The 17,208-nt window shown below is 46.5% G+C and overlaps 1 long non-coding RNA gene across 1 annotated transcript; it reads right to left on the bottom strand.

Moving 5' to 3' along the window:
* Window positions 1–953: 953 nt before the first annotated feature.
* On the bottom strand, window positions 954–3,541 carry LOC120658484. Its single transcript, XR_005668697.1, has 3 exons — window positions 3,502–3,541; window positions 3,237–3,340; window positions 954–1,078 (listed from the first exon to the last, which is right to left on the bottom strand). It is a non-coding gene; the product is annotated as an uncharacterized LOC120658484 (long non-coding RNA).
* Window positions 3,542–17,208: the final 13,667 nt, after the last annotated feature.

Raw genomic sequence — 17,208 nt, 5'->3', positions numbered from 1 at the left:
ACCCCTTGCGCGCGCGCACACATAAAAAAAAACACCTGGAGGCTGGAACTTTTCCGATGGCCATGAAAGATCAAGTCTTTCTGGATGCAGGCCCGTCGTCTGAACATGCCTCACAGAGCGGCTGAATTTCCCCGAGCAAACCATGGCCCGCAAGTTTCTCCTGAAAATCGCGTTTCTCACCCACGCCGTGAGGCCCATCCTGCTTGATAGCTATTGGAGCTGGAGATAGAAGTGCAGTGACCATATTTCGCGTTTCCCAAGATGATTGATTGCAGCCTTGGCAAAAGGAAGGAGATACAGGTTTCTCAGAATACAACTGACTGCTACATTCCTAATCACATTGGGACAGTCATCGTGCATTGCTGACTCCATCAAAGGTCAATTGTCTGAATGGATTCAACGGAGTATCTGAATTTCTTTGGGCAACCAGCATGTCTGAAGTTCTGTCAGACAGGTTTAGATTGCGAACAGACACACATGTACATCACTAAGATCCGTACTGAATATACAAGTTCTGAAGTTCATGGTATTCCGCACACGCAACAGAGTAGAAGTGGCTGTTCCGTAGGGCTGGTAATGGATCATGATTCTAGTTGGTATTTAATTTTGTTAGCTTAAAATTGAATAAAATTAGAGTCCGATTCTTTTAGAGTCCGGCCCTTAGATTATTTAGACAACAAATTATGGCTCTTTACCAGTTACGTAGCCCTGATTCAGTCACTCAGGCTGGCACTTCACCAGATGAAGAGAATCACTGCGTGACATAAACGGGATCGCCAACCTTGATGATCCTTCCTTCACCATTAGCTGACAGCGATTCCTTGCAGACTGCATTTTGCCCAAAGTACACCTACGGAAATCGATCAAAATCACGGATGTTCAATGATTTAGGCCATTGCTGACCTATTTAATGAGCATGGTGGAGTAACAAACGGCACATGTAAGATTGCGAGTGACAAATCACCTGATGTTTATTTTTGTGGCTGGGAAGCAGCACTTCTCCGGACCGATATTTCTGCAGTGTTTCACTTGGTTCATTAGGGCTTGGTATTCCAGTGTCTTGATTGATTGTAGGCACCTGAATCAGCCAGCACAAAATGAATAAACTATAAGTTATATATATATATAATTGGCTTGCCCAGGTAAACAAATGCACATTGTAGTACTGAACTTATAGTCGGCATGAGCTATATGACAATTTTATAAAGATTACCTCATAAGAGCGGAACTAGCTATTATTAGCTATCAACTAGTCTATCAACTCGTGCTTCCGCACGAGCTAATTAGAATTAATATAAGATTAATGTCAATAATTATAATTATCTATCTCACGCCCCTTTTCATCTATTAAATATTCTAACACATACTCTAAAATATATATTTTTATTATTTAGTTACAATAGATTTTATTTTGTGCACCTCCATATATATTCAATATATGTTTAGTTGAACTATTTGTTTGTGAATTGGTATTCTTATCTCTTTCATCATACATGAATATATGGTGACATATATCGTTGGTAGCATTTTTATATAAATAATAATACAAATAATATATTAATAATGATATAAATAGTAATTTTAGAATTTTATATTGGTGCACTTTAATATATTATTATAATTATATAATTTAGATTCAGATTTATGAATAATTTAACTTGTAATAATAATGACATAATTAGATAATTTATATGCAAATTTAGAGGGGTATTTGTATTATTTTTATAATGGCATAGGTGGGTAATTTACATAAAGATTAGAGGGTTACATTAGATTTTTTTTATAATATCAGAGGTGGGTAATTTAGATGTATGTTTAAGGGGTTACTTTAGTCTATTTTCATGGCAGAGGTGGGTAATGTATTAGGAAAGATAACAGATCCGATTGTTATTATAATTAGAGTTGTTGGATTGATGGCTGAATATTTCTGATTTTTGTAAGAATTTATAGAATTTCTCTATTTTTCAGAGTGTCCACCTAGGATCCTAGGTGGCTTCACGTGAAGGCTCCAAAGGAGCCTCCAATTAGTAATAGTAAGATTTACTTACATTATCACATAACTCAATAGGTGATGTAACCATCTACTATTACTAATTGGAGGCTCTTTTGAAGTCTCCACATTACTAATTGGAGGCTCTTTTGAAGTCTCCACATAAAGCCACCTAGGATCCTAGGTGGACACTCTAAAAAAAATAGAGAAATCCTATAAATTCTCACAAAAATCAGAAACATCTAGCCATCAATCTAACAAATCCAATTATCTGTTATTTTTCCTTATAAATTACCCTCTGCCATTATGAAAATAGACTAACGTAACCCCCTAAACATGTATCTAAATTACCCACCTCTGCCATTATAAAAAAATCTAAAGTAACTCTCTAATCTTCATGTAAATTACCCACCTATGCCATTATAATACAAATAACTCCATTAATTTCATATAAATTATCCAATTATATCATTATTAGATGTTAAATTACTCCTAAATCTGAATCTAAATTATATGATTATAATAGAATATTAAAGTGCATCAATATAAAATTCTAAATTACTATTTCTATCATTATTAATATTATTGTTTATATAAAATACTACCCACGATATTTGTCACCATGTATTCATGTATGATGGAAGGGATAAGACTACCAATTCAAAAACAAATAGTTCAACATAATATATATCGAATAAATGTGGAGGTGTGATGCAAAATGAAATATATCGTAACTAGATAATGATATATATATATATATTTTAGAGTATGTGTTAGAATATTTAATTGATGAAAAAGAGCGTAATTATAATTATTGACCTCATTCTTATATTAATTTTAATTAGTCCGTGCGAGAGCACGGGTTGATAGGCTAGTGCAGTAAATAAAAATTTTGAAGCCACGCCCTAGGACCATAGTCATGTCGCGGATTTTACAATGCAAAGAAGAAAAAGATAAGAAAAGAAAAGGATAATTTACAGAGTAACAATTCAGTAGATCTCCAATCATACAACAAGCTTGTTCAGACACTGTCACACTGAACTTCCTATTAACAACCATGTTTCCTTTCAGATAGGCATTCGCAGCTAGAGTACATTTATGTTGTCCATACATAATGATGCACCTCTCTGATGTGAACTCACCCTGGTATGCCAGGGATGTTTGGGATAACAAGTGCTTTTTACAGCCTTCATTTTGATCAATGAAATATGTAGGTGGATTTATTTGAAAAAATAGGTGTTTTTACCTTGCAACGGCCGCCATAATTTCACACCTCGAAATGTTAGCTTGTTTATCTTTATTGTTTTCCATAGATCCTCTGCATATGGGTGGCATCCCTCCACTAAAATACTGTCAAAAGAAATTAATTTAATAAGAAATAAAGCAAGCATAGGAATTACAAAATTGATAGGTCAATGCTCCACAAAGTAACTGTTATAGTTATCAACCACACCAATTATCCTTAAAGAAGCCATTCAGAAAAATACAATCGCACAGTATGCGCAGCTCACTTTGGTCTGAAGCGGTTAATTGGTACATGCTCTTCGAGTTTCCCTTTTTTCGCGAACGTGCCTAAGCACGTATTTCATTAAGAAAAAAACAGTTTATAGACAATTCTTGTTGCAGGCCAAACAGAAGTTGACCTACCCAATGCAGGCCAAACAGAAGTTGACCTACCCAAGTACACAAATGACTAAAAATAGAGAAAAACTTCAAAAAGGTAAGGAAAACAATGGCCAGCAAACTAGCTAAACAAAGACGGCGGAAGAGAATGGGCCCCTCCACACAACCCGCCAAGCTAAACCAAGCGACAAAAGGCATCTGAACCTACAAAAAGTGCGCCAACACCGAGTCGCTGACTAAGACCCTATAACAACAAGAGGGTGGCTAAGCATCCACCAGAATAGCCCCATGACGGCAAAGCATCCGTCGAGGACGACCAACAAGTAGCAACCATGACGGCAAAGCGTCGGAGTAGGAATAGCATGGGCGGCCAAGCATCCGCCAGACGAGTGACGGCAAAGCATACGTCGAAGTAGTCGCAGCTGCAACGAACATGGTGATGACACGTCGATAGAGCACAGGTAGGCGATACAGATGAAGACGACCACCCGCGGTAGGCCGCAAAGAAATCAGATTGCCAGCGGCATGAGCATGAAGGAATCCCCAGACGATGCCCTCAACAGGGATATGACGCACCAGGCGCCAACATCGCCGATCCGAAGCATCGGACATAGTTTTCACCAGGGATCCAACCACATGCCAAGGGCCGCCGAGAGCAGAACATGAAGCACTACAGCCGCGCAGCCGAGCCGAGCCTAGGAGCACGCCGAACCGGGAGAAGGGGACATGGGGCCGGGCCGGCAGAGGAGGCATGAAGGTGTCCCGTGACGACGCCCCCAGTAGGGACATGACGCACAGGGCGCCATCATTGCCGGTTCAGAATACCGGACATGGTTTTCACCGGGGAACAACCTCACCCGAGACCACAAAGATCAAGCCGACCCAGCATGGCGGACGCCACCAGAGGAGGGCGAGCCGCGTCGGCGGCCAGAGCAAGGGCGCCAATGCGGCCAGGCCCAGAGGCGGCGTGTTCGCCGATGCCCACCCAAGCCACCGGAGCCACCAGGAGAGACGGCCCGCCTAGGGGCAAGCGGCGGCGGCAACCACGCGGCCACCCCCAACGAACCAGGCGGCGCACGGCGGCGGCAACCCTGGTCGGGCAACCCCGACCGCGGCAAGGCAGCGCAAGGCCGTGGTAACCCAGACCGCGGCAATACGACGCACGACGGTAGCGACACCAGCCATGGTGACACCGGCCACGGTGACCCCGGCCACGGTGACCCCGGCCACGGCGCGGGGCGCTAGCGGCAACGGCCGCGGCGAACCCGAGCCGAGGCCACCCGGACAAAGGGCCGTCTTGGGGTGGAGTGGCGGCGACCCCAGACGGGAGCGGCCAGATCCAGACCGAGAGGGCCCGGATCCGGCGAGGAGGAGGCCGGATCCGGCCTTGGCGGCTGTGACATCCCAGAGTTTTAAAATGCTAAGCAAGAAATATTAAATATGATTTCATGCTTAATGAACAAGAAAAACTCAAATTATGTATTTCTTTTGGAAAATAATATATGTGTATGTGTGAATATGCATGTGTATGTATGTGTGTTTATGTGTATATGAAATTTTGCACATAAAATGACAGGTCAAATGAACCATAGTATTCGAGGTTTTAAACCATCTTTCAAATTTTAAACAAATATGCTTTGAAAATAATTTCTAAAATATAGCTCAAATGAATTTTTGTCCAAAACCAAAGTTGTAGGTTTTCAAAAGATGAACAACTTTTGTGTTCAAAGTTTTTCGAGTCGCCACACAAAAATGGGAGAAAAATTTAAATTTCGAAGCGTATAGGACCTTTTCAAATGCACTCAAGTTTTAAATTTTATCTTTCAAACGAAGCTTCAAATGAACTTTTTCCTAAAACAAACGTTGTAGATCTCAAAATTTTGAGCAAGTTTGGTATTCAAAAGTTTTTCATTTGAGGCCATGTAAAAGGAGAAAAATTGAGTTTACAAACTGGAGTTTTGAACTTCGCTTTATTTACGAAACTGCCCTCACTCCATCTCCCTTCTCTGTGTCTCGCCGTGACGGCGCTCGCCGCCGGCGTCGGCCACGCGCCGCGCCCTCGCCGCGCCCCGACCCAAACCGCTCTGCGCCCCTGGTTTTCGTAAGACCGGTTCTCCCTGGCGCCCCTCAAGCGCGACACGCGTCCCGCCGTCCTCTGCTCGCCGTGACGACGCCGAGGATGGCCGTCGCCGTGCCTCCGTGTCGTCTGGCCGTGTGACCCTTTCCCAGCTCCACCGCTTAAGCCGTCGTCAGAGCCAACTTCAACTTTGCTTCTCCACTTCTCGTGCCTGAGCCTAGAGTCGAGCTCCTCCTGCGCAGCAACGCTCCCGCCCGCCGTTGCTCGCCGTCGAGCCACCTCCACACGAAGCCCCCTCCTCCGCTCTTCCTCGCCCCCAAAACAAACCCCTAGCGAGCTTCTTCTTGATGTCCCGCAACTCCTCGGCGCAGCCATCGCCGCCCAGGGCCTCCAAAACACTGCCGCCGCGGCACAGCATCGCCGTCGTCCGCAACTCGCCGTCGAACTTGTCGTTCTGCCCTCTCCCCGCCCAAAACAACCTCGGGAACGGCTTCACCTCGCCCCAACGGAGCTCCCAAGCCCAGCCACCTCCACCCATGGCCGCCGGAGCGCCGCCGCGCCGGAGCAGACCACCGCCGGCCGCCGCTCTCCGCGGCGCCGCCAATTCCGAGCACCCCAGCCCCCACAAAGGCTCGATCTCCTCTCCATTTTCCCCAACCTAGCCCCCACCTCCGATGACTTTGCTCGCCAGAAAAAGGGCCGGAATCCCTCCTCTGTTCCTGGTCCGACCAGGGACCTCCAGTTAAAAGAAACGAAAATTCCAGGGGCTAGTTTGTAAAATGTACATGGACTTCAAACAGCAAACTTTGAAAATTCGTAGAAAATCGTATAAAAATAGTAAAAATACAAACTCAACTGTTCTGTAATCCTAGAAACAAAATCTACAACTTTTGTTACATACACTTTTGCTTTTGACTAATAGTTTTATCTCTACATTAAATATTAGTTTTATCCACATTTGTATGTATCTCAAGTTCTACCCATGATCTTTAGCTGATTTTTGGACAGTGTTCTACACCTTAGATGAATAGATTACTGTCAAAATTTTAGGATATTTTGACAAATCTAGCTATGGGTTTTTATTAGATCTTGTTCTAGGCTAGTAATAAATGCTGTATTTTGCTCTTGATGCTCTACTTGGTATCTTCAAATAAAATTTTCCCAGTATGCTTTAGATACTAAATGAACAATATGGTAAAAGTTTAGGATCCATCACAACTCTCTAGCTTTGGTTTTGATTTAAATCCATGGTTAATAGTGCTATCTCATGATAAATGGTTCTGGTACTTGGAAAATTACGAAACTTTTACCAGTTGCTATATTTGAGTAGATAAACCTGCAGGAAAAATTTGAAGGTCAAATACCTAGATGAAGCAGCAGGTGCAGGCCTAGAAAAATATTGGTAGTTCTAAAATCACGAAACCATCTGTCATAGCTTTGTATCGTTATTCCTTAATTTATGCATATATAGTTTCTCATGAAAGGTTTGTCCTTTTGTTTGTGGTTTATCTGTGTGATGAATAAATTGTTAAATAAATGGTTAATTCTCTGTTGCTTGAAGTCCTGTGAGATCAATCATGTTAGCTCCCTTGAAGCATAATCTATCAAAATATCATCAGCTTTTGTCATGACTTTATATGATAACGTTGTACAGATAAAAATCTGCTTGACACATGGAATAACTTTTAACTGATAGTGTTCACTAAATAGTAGTTAAGTTTTTATTTTATTTATTTTATTTTATTTCCATTCACCAATAGTTCATAAAATGCCAACATTTAGCAAAGCCAATTCTGTGTGTCTACTTAGATCTGTATCGAAGAGGGAAAATATTTGATAGTATGTTTAGGCAAGGCCAAATGCTCTTAGCTGTATTTAAATTGTTATTACCTCCTCAATTTACCTCATATCCAAAGTTAGCTGATGCTCCAGCCTCCAGGTGGGTTGTGCATGTGCCTAATTAATCTGCACTAAATAATTGTGCCACTAAGATGTTGAAATCATTTCTTGTAGTCCACATGCCACGCTGTGCTACCTATTTTTGTGTAATTAGCTTGTTTGCATACTCGACAGTCCGGTCAAAAATCTTAAATTGTTTCGCTCACTTGCATCGCTTGTGCATTCATGTAGAAATCGTAGCAAGGACGTCGTCTATAAATTTGGTCATGAAGCTAGGAGCTAGCGAAGCAAGCCGAGGAAGGAACTTGTGAAGATCCGGCCCAAGGCCGAGAGAAATACTAACCCCGCTCAGCAAAAAGGCAAGCCCCAGTGCATCAATCCCAGTATTTTAAATGCTATTTAAATTATGTTCCTATTATGTATCTGTGCATTTACGTTTACAGGAGTTGACTGGAACCTTAGATGCATAATCCTAGGTACCCAAGTACTGATTACTAGAAGTTTAGTGCGAGTAGATGCCCTGCTAATTAGGACCGCTAAAAGTCGAGTGGTTTCCTGCCGCTCGCGAGATGATAGGTTCTCTACTGCATACTGCAGAATATAAGGTCTACGGGCGGGGTCAGGATACTATGTTTCTGGATGAGACCCCGTCTGTTTAGTGCAGAAAATGCTAAGGCCGCAGTGTGTGGTAGTGGTGGTTAAGCATTTGAACGTACTAGACACATGCCAAGAATATGGTAATCGGTAAGCTTAAGTACTGGATTGAACCGAGGCCGGAACATACCTCCCCACTGTCTTGACTTTGGTCTCATCTGGGATGACGGGTGCAGAGCCGGGCTCTGTAGTCGAGGGCGGTGGGCCTGTTCCGTGAAGCGGGAATTGAAGGGAAAAGTTGCATGTGTGACTCTGGGAGTAACCACGTGACGTGTGTTTAGGTCTGCCTGGCCAGGTTAACAAAATCGATTCGAATCGTTCCGCCGCTCACGGACAATGAGACTGCTTAACCCTTTTGCCACATAGAGTAAGAAGTGAAAGATGATGATGATGATGAATATGGTTGGTTGGATGATGAAAGATAATTGTTTCCCACCATGTATGCTATTGGATAGATGCTCACCTAGAATGGTTAATTGAACTAGAACCTAAAAGCCAAAACCTGCAATTAAGGATCTACTCTTTACTGCTTTTCGGCAAAACAAACCCCTCAAGCCAAAAGTCTTGCATGTCTAGATAATGGGCTAAGTATACCCTTAGTCGGGTAAGCCTTGCTGAGTATTAGTATACTCAGTCTTGCTTGTGGCTTTGTTTTTCAGGTGGTACATCGGAGGTTACGGTTGACGTCATGTACGGGCTTCATCATGACGTCTGGTTTCGATGCTAGACTATCGTTTGTTTTTCGTCAAACTTGAACTCTGTTGTACTTTTATAAATTCAAACTCGGTTTGTAATAATAACAATCAGTTTCATACTCTGTACTGTAAAAATTGTGGAATGTTGCATTCTCTGGACTGCTTTGTCGATCCTGTTTCAAGTGGTTTAATCGGGATTTTACCCGACAGCACTGCCGGATTGCTCCGTTTTAAGTGCGTGTTAACCCTAGTTACCGTTTCGGTGATAGTTAGCGCACTTAAGCCAGATTAATTTAGGCGGGACTGCCACAGCGGCCGGCGGCGGACAACCATGGCTGAAGCTTTGGGGACCGGGGGGAGGGGTGGAAAGGGGGGAGGGAGAGGGAGAGGGAGGAGAGGAGGTGGGCTAGGCCGGCTTCGCCCTAGCCGCAGGCCGCCGCCGGCGGCAGCCGGATGTGACCTGGAGCGGGGGGGGGGGGGGGGGGGGTTAGCTGCCGGCGGGCGGAGTCGCCCCAGTGTCGCCCTTCGAGTTTCTCATTCTCTTCGAGTTTCTCATTTAGCGCATCCAGTGAACCCTGAAAATAAACTTGCATTGTGAGGTAAAGTTTTTGTTTTAGCAACATTTGCAGATAGTTTTTCATCCGGAAACTACAAAACAGAATGAAGAACACCACCTGGGAGGTTATCAGAAAACATAACTTTGTAACCTCGTGCGTAGTCAGGGTCAGTCAGTCTAGTTTCCGACTCTGTCAAAAGATATAGAAAAATCAAAGTTCTCCATAAGTAGCATAGAAGATCTCATCTAGCAAAATAATTCGAGGCAAGTGGAAAAGTTTGCACCTTCTTTAAAGCGCACCAGTCGAGTTGGGTTCCCAAGAAAAGTGGAAAAGCATTCGGGACCAGGGTACTCGGGTACTCATTATCTGTACCCTTATATGTACTCCGAGATATGAGCCACGGTCAGGAATGTGTCAGGTGGGAGTTGCAGTAGGTCAGGATACGTAGAGGAACACATACATGTACGTATTTTATACGGTGTGACATGTACTAAAAAAATGCATTCTGTTCGTGACACTGCTGTTTTGGATAAGTACGGAGTACTAGACCGGCAAGCAATTTTAAACTTTAAACACACAGACGCTCTACTCCCCATCCATTCGACGCTCCTCCCACATTCGCCCCTCTTTGCCCCGTCGTCTTCCTCGGCGCCAACGCCGGTGGCGGCGCTGCTCGACTCCGCCGACGGTGACCTCCTCTCCATGCTCGCAGCCTTTGTGTCATCGGGTGCTGTGCCAAGTGGCCCACCTCGGTCGCGCGCTGGAGTCCGGCTGTGCGGGCACGGAGCATGCGGGCGCGGCGTTGGTCGTGCGGACGGCGGCCTCGCGCTGGAGTCCGGCAGTGCGGGAAGGAGCACGCGCGCGGCGTTGTTCGCCTGTTCCCGCTGACAGCGGCCTCCCGGACGCCGTGGGCGCACATGACGGGGTGCCAGCGCTCCTCGTGACGTGCGCGGGCGGGATGCCGGCCACCCAAGCCGCGGTGGGGGAAGGAGGCGTGGTGCCGGAAGAGAGCCACGGTGGATGCGGGGAGCTGCGGCGGCGGCGGAGAGCTGTGACCATAGTCACAGGATTCGAGGTCGATGCCTCGTCCCTCGACCCGGGAACGTCGTTCCGATTCGAGGGTCGGGGTCGAAGAGGGTCAGTGTCTCATTCAAAATTGGATCGTGTCCCGGTTTGAAAGGGGTCGCAGCCTCATTGCTACCAGATTTAATTGGGATAAGGAGGTTAAGGACAGTGGATTGGTGTGGTTTTTGTTAGACAATGAGCTGAGTACGTGTAGCATAGTCTAAATGTACTCTTTTATATGTTTCTTATATGCTTGTGCAGATTAGTTTCTTCATTAGTAGCACATATATAGTTTTTGTCTTTATCGACCCGAAGATATCGACCCCGATGAATTAGGATCGCGTCCCACATAATAATTTATCGTTCCATAGATGTATACCCCCTTCGTACCACAATTTTATAAAATGACGACCCTCGACCCTCGACCCCGTTCCTCGACCCGGTCGACCCAGGAACTTTGTGACTATGGCTGTGACGGCGGTGACTCCATCCTCTCTACCGCCCGCCCGACGAGACCCAGATCCAGGGCCGGCGAGGCCGGATCTGGCGGCAGCGGGTTGAGATCCGGCGGTTGACGTGGCCGGCGGCGCTTGCCTCCCAGGCCCAGATTCGGCGCCGGCGAGGCCGGATACGGTGGCGCGCGACTGGATCCGGTGGTTGCCGTGGCCGGCGGAGCGTAGGCAGGGCGAGATCCGTGCTCAAGCTGCGGGGGCGCGGGTGTCCCGGCGGTTGGCGCGCGGCGCGGATAGCCCAGCATCACGGAGAACTGTGCGGCCACGCGGTGACGGCGCGCGGACGGCGAGGTCCGGCTGTGCCCCGAGGCGGCCTGCTCCGGGGCTTGCACCAGGTCAACGCGGCGGTTAGCATGCAGCGCGGGTGGCCCGGCCTCACGGTAGCCAGTGCGGCGCTAGCGCATGCCCAATGGAAGCGGTGGCCGCAGGGGTCCACGACGCGGAGGAGCTAGTCCATGTCCACCACGGCGCGGGCCGCTCGGGACGTCGGCTTGAAGCTTGAACGTCGACCGCCGGAGCTGGGGGTGCTTCTCGGCGACGCGGCAGATCTCCACGAGCGCCATTGCGGGGGCGGAGTTGCACTGCAGTTCCCTATGGTTTTCTCGAGGAGGATCGAGAAGCAGAGCAACACCCTCGACTCCGTGATGTTCTTGCAGATGGCGAGGTTGCCCGACTTGCCCCCTGTGGCGAGCGTGCCCAGCGCCCTGCCGTCGTGGGACTTGAGGTACTAGACCTTAATCTCAGGGACCTACTCTGAAGCTCATCTCTTTCTCTCTCTCATGCGCATCCAGAATAATCATTAGTAAATAATCATTAGTGCACATGGACCGGTGGTAAGATCACAACGTTTGAGCGATTCATCTAGTAGCGTTCGTGTACAGGCCTCAAAGGAATTAGTGGTGATTAGCTCATTCAATGGCTACCTGGTGAATAAAATGTGTTATGGAGTTGATCAGAATGATTGGTGTTGCATGTACAAGAGGAAATGTGTTGTGGCTCAATTTTATTTGCTCTGTACCAGCCCCTAAAATATCGTGGATGTTTTGTGATTTTTGCCTTCCTAAATCACATTAGTCCGTAAAAAATGCTAAACACTATGGAACTCGATGTGTTAGTGTTGTAGCCAATTTTAGTTAAAGTCATAAGTCAGAATTGTGCATATGTTTTCTTTTGCACAACGACATAATTTGCATATGAATCTAGTTGTTGAAACAGAACATGTACAGGTACATGGGCGGAGCTCTGATATTTTTATACCTTGTTTCAGAAATTCCTAGCAATTTTGTATCTCTATCATCAATATAAATCAGTGTACATAGGCTCGGGTATTAGCTGGTACCAGGTAAATTGGTTAATATGGTTAACTAAGCTTTTTAATCTCATTTTTCGGTCAACCAAGATGTCGGAAGAATGGAGGAGAAGTATATTAGTACCTATCTTCAAAAACAAGGGCGATGTTCAAAGTTGTACTAACTACCGTGGGATTAAGCTGATGAGCCATACGATGAAGCTTTGGGAGAGGATTATCGAGCATCGCCTAAGAAGAGTGATAAGTGTGACCCAAAACCAATTTGGGTTCATGACTGGAAGGTCAACCATTGAGGCGATTTTCTTAATACGATAATTGATGGAGAGATATAGGGAGCAGAAGAAGGACTTGCACATGGTCTTCATTGACCTTGAGAAGGCATATGACAAAGTACCGAGAAATGTCATGTGGTGGGCCTTGGAGAAGCACAAAGTCCCAACTAAGTACATTACCCTCATTAAGTATATGTACAAGGATGCGACGACGTTTGTCCGGACATGTGATGGCAATATCACTGATTTTCCTATTAACATAGGCCTACACCAGGGGTCAGCATTGAGCCCTTATTTATTTGCTTTAGCGATAGATGAGGTCACAAGGGATATACAAGGTGAGATCCCTTGGTGTATGCTCTTTGCTGATGATGTAGTGCTAGTTGACGAGAGTAGGGCATGTGTTAATAGGAAGTTAGAGCTGTGGAGACGAACGTTAGAGTCGAAAGGGTTCAGACTTAGTAGGACCAAGATCGAGTACATGATGTGCGATTTCAGCACGACTAGGCATGAGGGGGGAGACGTTAGTCTAGATGAGCAAGTGGTGGTCCAGAAGGATACTTTTCGGTATTTAGGATCGGTGCTACAAAAGGATGGCGACATTGATGAAGATGTTAGGCATAGAATTTCAGCTGGCTGGTTGAAATGGCGGTAAGCTTCTGGCATCCTTTGTGATAAGAGGGTGCCACAAAAGCTAAAAGGCAAATTCTATAGGACAGCAATTCGTCCGGCGATGTTATACGGTGCTGAATGTTGGCCTTCAAAAAGGCGACATGTCCAGCAACTGAGTGTAGCAGAGATGCAGATGTTGCGGTGGTTTTGCGGGCACAGAAGGAGGGATAGAGTCCGGAACGAAGTAATTCGGGATAGGGTCAGGGTGGCACCAATTGAGGAGAAACTTACACAGCATCGGTTGAGATGGTTTGGACATGTCCAACGAAGGCCTCCTGAGGTGCCGGTGCGTAATGGGGTTCTTGAGCGGGTCGATAATGTAAAGAGGGGTAGAGGTAGACCTAAACTGACGTGGGATGAGTCGGTTAAGAGAGACCTTAAGGATTGGAATATCTCTAAAGAGATAGTTTTGGATAAGAGTGTTTGGAGACTAGCTATCAATGTACTTGAACCTTGAACTTATTTATTTCGGGTTTCATCTCTAGTCTACCCCAATTTGCTTGGGAAAAAAGACTATGTTGTTGTTGTATAGCATCTACATCATGGTACATACATAGCCTGCACACATGCTCTAGAGGATAAGTTCTCATTTTTATTTGCTCTCTACCAGGTGGTACGTACCAGATAAATTGATTAATGCGCAGCATATACATCATAGATAAGGTAAATTGATCAATGTGCAGCATATACATCATAGATAAGGTCAATTGATCAATGTGCAGCATATACATCATACATAAATAGACTGTATCTAGTGTATTTGGTACCAACAGGCACATGAAGCTAGAAAAAATGGTGTAATTATGACATGAAAAAATAGTGTAAATATAATACTATTGATCAGTTTTTATAGGTAAGGTACTAGCATGTATTTTACTATTATAGTAAAATAATAAGACAACAAAATACCACTGTTGCAGGAGCGGCGGTTCAAAAAAAAACTACGAAAACTCAGGGGCCGTTTAGTTCCCAAACCAAACAATTTTTGTTGTCAAATCAATAGTTTGACCAAATGTCGGAGGACTTTTCGGACACTAATTAAAAAACTAATTTCAGAACTCACTTGGAAACCGCGAGATGAATCTTTTAAGGCCTTTGACCGCATCATAAGCACATATGGGGTTACTGTAGCAGTTATGGCTAATTATGCACTAATTAGGCTCAAAAGATTCATCTTGTCGTGTACATCCAAACTGTGCAATTAATTTTGTTATTTAACTATATTTAGTACTCCATACACATGTCCAAAGGGAGAGGCACAAAGTTCGAGGTGAAAATTTTTGGGAACTAAACGCGCCCTCACAAACCACACATTAACGGCTAACCACAACCACACATTAACGGCTAGCAGGAGTGGAGTTTCAAAATTTGAACACATTAATGGCTGCCAGGAGCGGTGGTTAAAAAAATTTGTACATTAAATTTTCACTCACTTTTCATGGTCCATCACCTGCCAACTTTCTGTCAAATCGCAGGAGGCGGACTGCAAAACGGTGCAGAAATACAGCAGCAATAAAAATGAAATACATGGTAATACATTCATATGAGACAAGATGACACAGATCTCATTACAAAATTTGTGGTCATGATAACGACTACTACACGGGTTGCAGGACTTGATGGGGTACACGAGGACGAACATCACCGTGGCCGCCGGCGCCCTGGCATCGCCGCCGCCGGCGAGGAGCGAGGAGAGGAATGAGGCGGCCTTGTCCATTGTGTCTGTGGGCAGGCAGGGCGTGCACAGCAAAGCAGAGTACTGCTGCTGCAGGTGAAGTATAGTTGGCCATGCAGCCCGCGACCCGGTGGCCCGCCCGGAAGCCCGTTTTTTTGGCCCGGCCCAAACCCGGCCCGGTCCATTTCGTGCCTGGGCTGGCACGGCCCGTGTCCCGTGCCCGTGCCTGGGCCGGCACCCCCGCCCGTGGGCCGGCACGGCCCGGCACGGAGTTAGCAGGCCGGCACCCCCGCCCGTGGGCCGCTAACTCCAACGGGCGGCCGGCCGGCCCAGCCCAGCCCAGCTGGCCAGGGGAGGGGGCACCGGGGTAGGGAGTATATAACTCACTCCGCCCGCCCGCGGCTCCCCCTGCCCGTAACCCTAGCCCCCATTCCATTCTCTCGCGCCCCCCCGCCCCGTCGCCTGGCTCCCGCCGCCACTCCGCGACCGCAAGAGATTGCGCCTCCGCCTGGCTGCCTCCGCCATTCTGGCCGGCGAGCGGCGACCCGCACGGCCGCACCCGCTTCCGCCGCCGGCTTCTCGTCTTCCCTTCCGTCTCCTGTGAGTAGATCTCCGGTTCCGTCGCTCCGGTGAGCAGATCTCGCGCTCCTACACACCTCGCTGGCTCGCTCCAATCCTGGCCGGAGTTCGCAGTAGTCTTTGCCGTCTCGCCGTCGTTGTCTCTTCTCTGTACGGCTCCGGGCTCCGGTTGCGTAGGTACTCTATTCCGTAACCCTAACCCTAACCCTCGTCTTCTATCTCCATTCTTTTCCCTACCCCTAACCCTCGTCTTTCATCTCCATCTTGTCTCTTATGCAGGTCTCGTGCACTCGGGGCCGCCGGCCGTTGAGGAACGGAGCCGCCGAGGGTTGATGCGAAGGTGGGCTGCACCCTGAGATCGTCGTGATGGACGACATGGAGGAGTACACCGTCAACGATGACCTCAGGGCGTGTGGCCTGCCCGCGGATGACGACGACGACATGACTGCCGGCGCTGAGGCATTGTTCGGTAGCAGTGTTGCTCCGATCAATGTCGATGCCCCTGATGATGCCGGCGCTGGTGCTGGAGGTGATGGCGTTGGCGCGTCGGCGACTCAGACGCCGGCCTCGACGCCTACTGTTTCTACTGCCAACAACATCGTGCTGAAGCGTGCCAGGTCTGGTGCCTGGAACGACTTCGAGCCGATCTTTGAGACCTTGCCCTCTGGCAAGCAGGTACGAATCGCTGCCAAGTGCCGCCACTGTAATCATGTTCTATCTGCTCGATCTGCTTCTGGTACTGGACATCTGCTCCGTCACCAGGCGCAATGCGTCAAGAAAGCTAAGCATGCTGCTTTAGTGCAGTCCCGCATCCAGTTCAATGGTGATGATTCAGTCACTGGTTAGCAATACAAACCCGATGTTGCTCGGAGAGAGCTGTGCCGGTTGATTTCTAGACTTGATTTGCCTCTTGGTTTTGGTTATGAAGAAGCATTTGAGGAGTACATTCAGCGTGCTCACAATCCTTGTTTTTCTAGAGTCTCTAGACAGACCACTACTAGAGATTTGGAAAAATACTTTCTTGAGCGTCGTACTTCTCTAATTGATAGCTTGCGTTCTGTTACATCTGTTTGCCTCACTTCTGACATTTTGTCGAGCAATGCTAAGGAAGACTATCTTAGTGTGGTTGCTCATTTTGTTTCTGCTGATTGGGAGTTAGAGAAGAGAGTCATTGGGCTTAGGCTCATTGATTGCTCACATAATGGTGTTAACATTGCTGAACGTGTTGAATCTGTTGTTCATGAGTTTGGTTTGACAGATAAAATCTTTGTTGTGACCCTTGATAATGCTTCTTCTAATTCCAGAGCTATGTCAAAACTCATTCCTAAGTTTGTTAGTTATCTTGATCCTGATCCTGCACCACTTGATAATGTTAACAGAGAAAATGACAATGCATTGCGTGGACTCTTGCACCAGCGATGCGCATGTCACATTATAAATCTCATTGTCAAATCTGGTTTGAAAAGGATCAAGTCTTATCTTGAGGCTTTTAGAACTGCAATCTCTTATTGGAACTCTTCTAACCAACGCATTGGTGAATTTCATAACTATTGCATTGTTAAGGGAGTTAAACCTCGCAAGTTTGGTTTGGATATGGATGTGAGATGGAACTCTACCTATCTCATGCTC

Source organism: Panicum virgatum, chromosome 2N (genome assembly GCF_016808335.1).
Source record: "Panicum virgatum strain AP13 chromosome 2N, P.virgatum_v5, whole genome shotgun sequence".
Lineage (NCBI taxonomy): Eukaryota > Viridiplantae > Streptophyta > Magnoliopsida > Poales > Poaceae > Panicum > Panicum virgatum.
The sequence above is the reverse complement of the archived record's forward strand: the minus strand, read 5'-3'. Positions and strand labels throughout refer to the sequence as shown.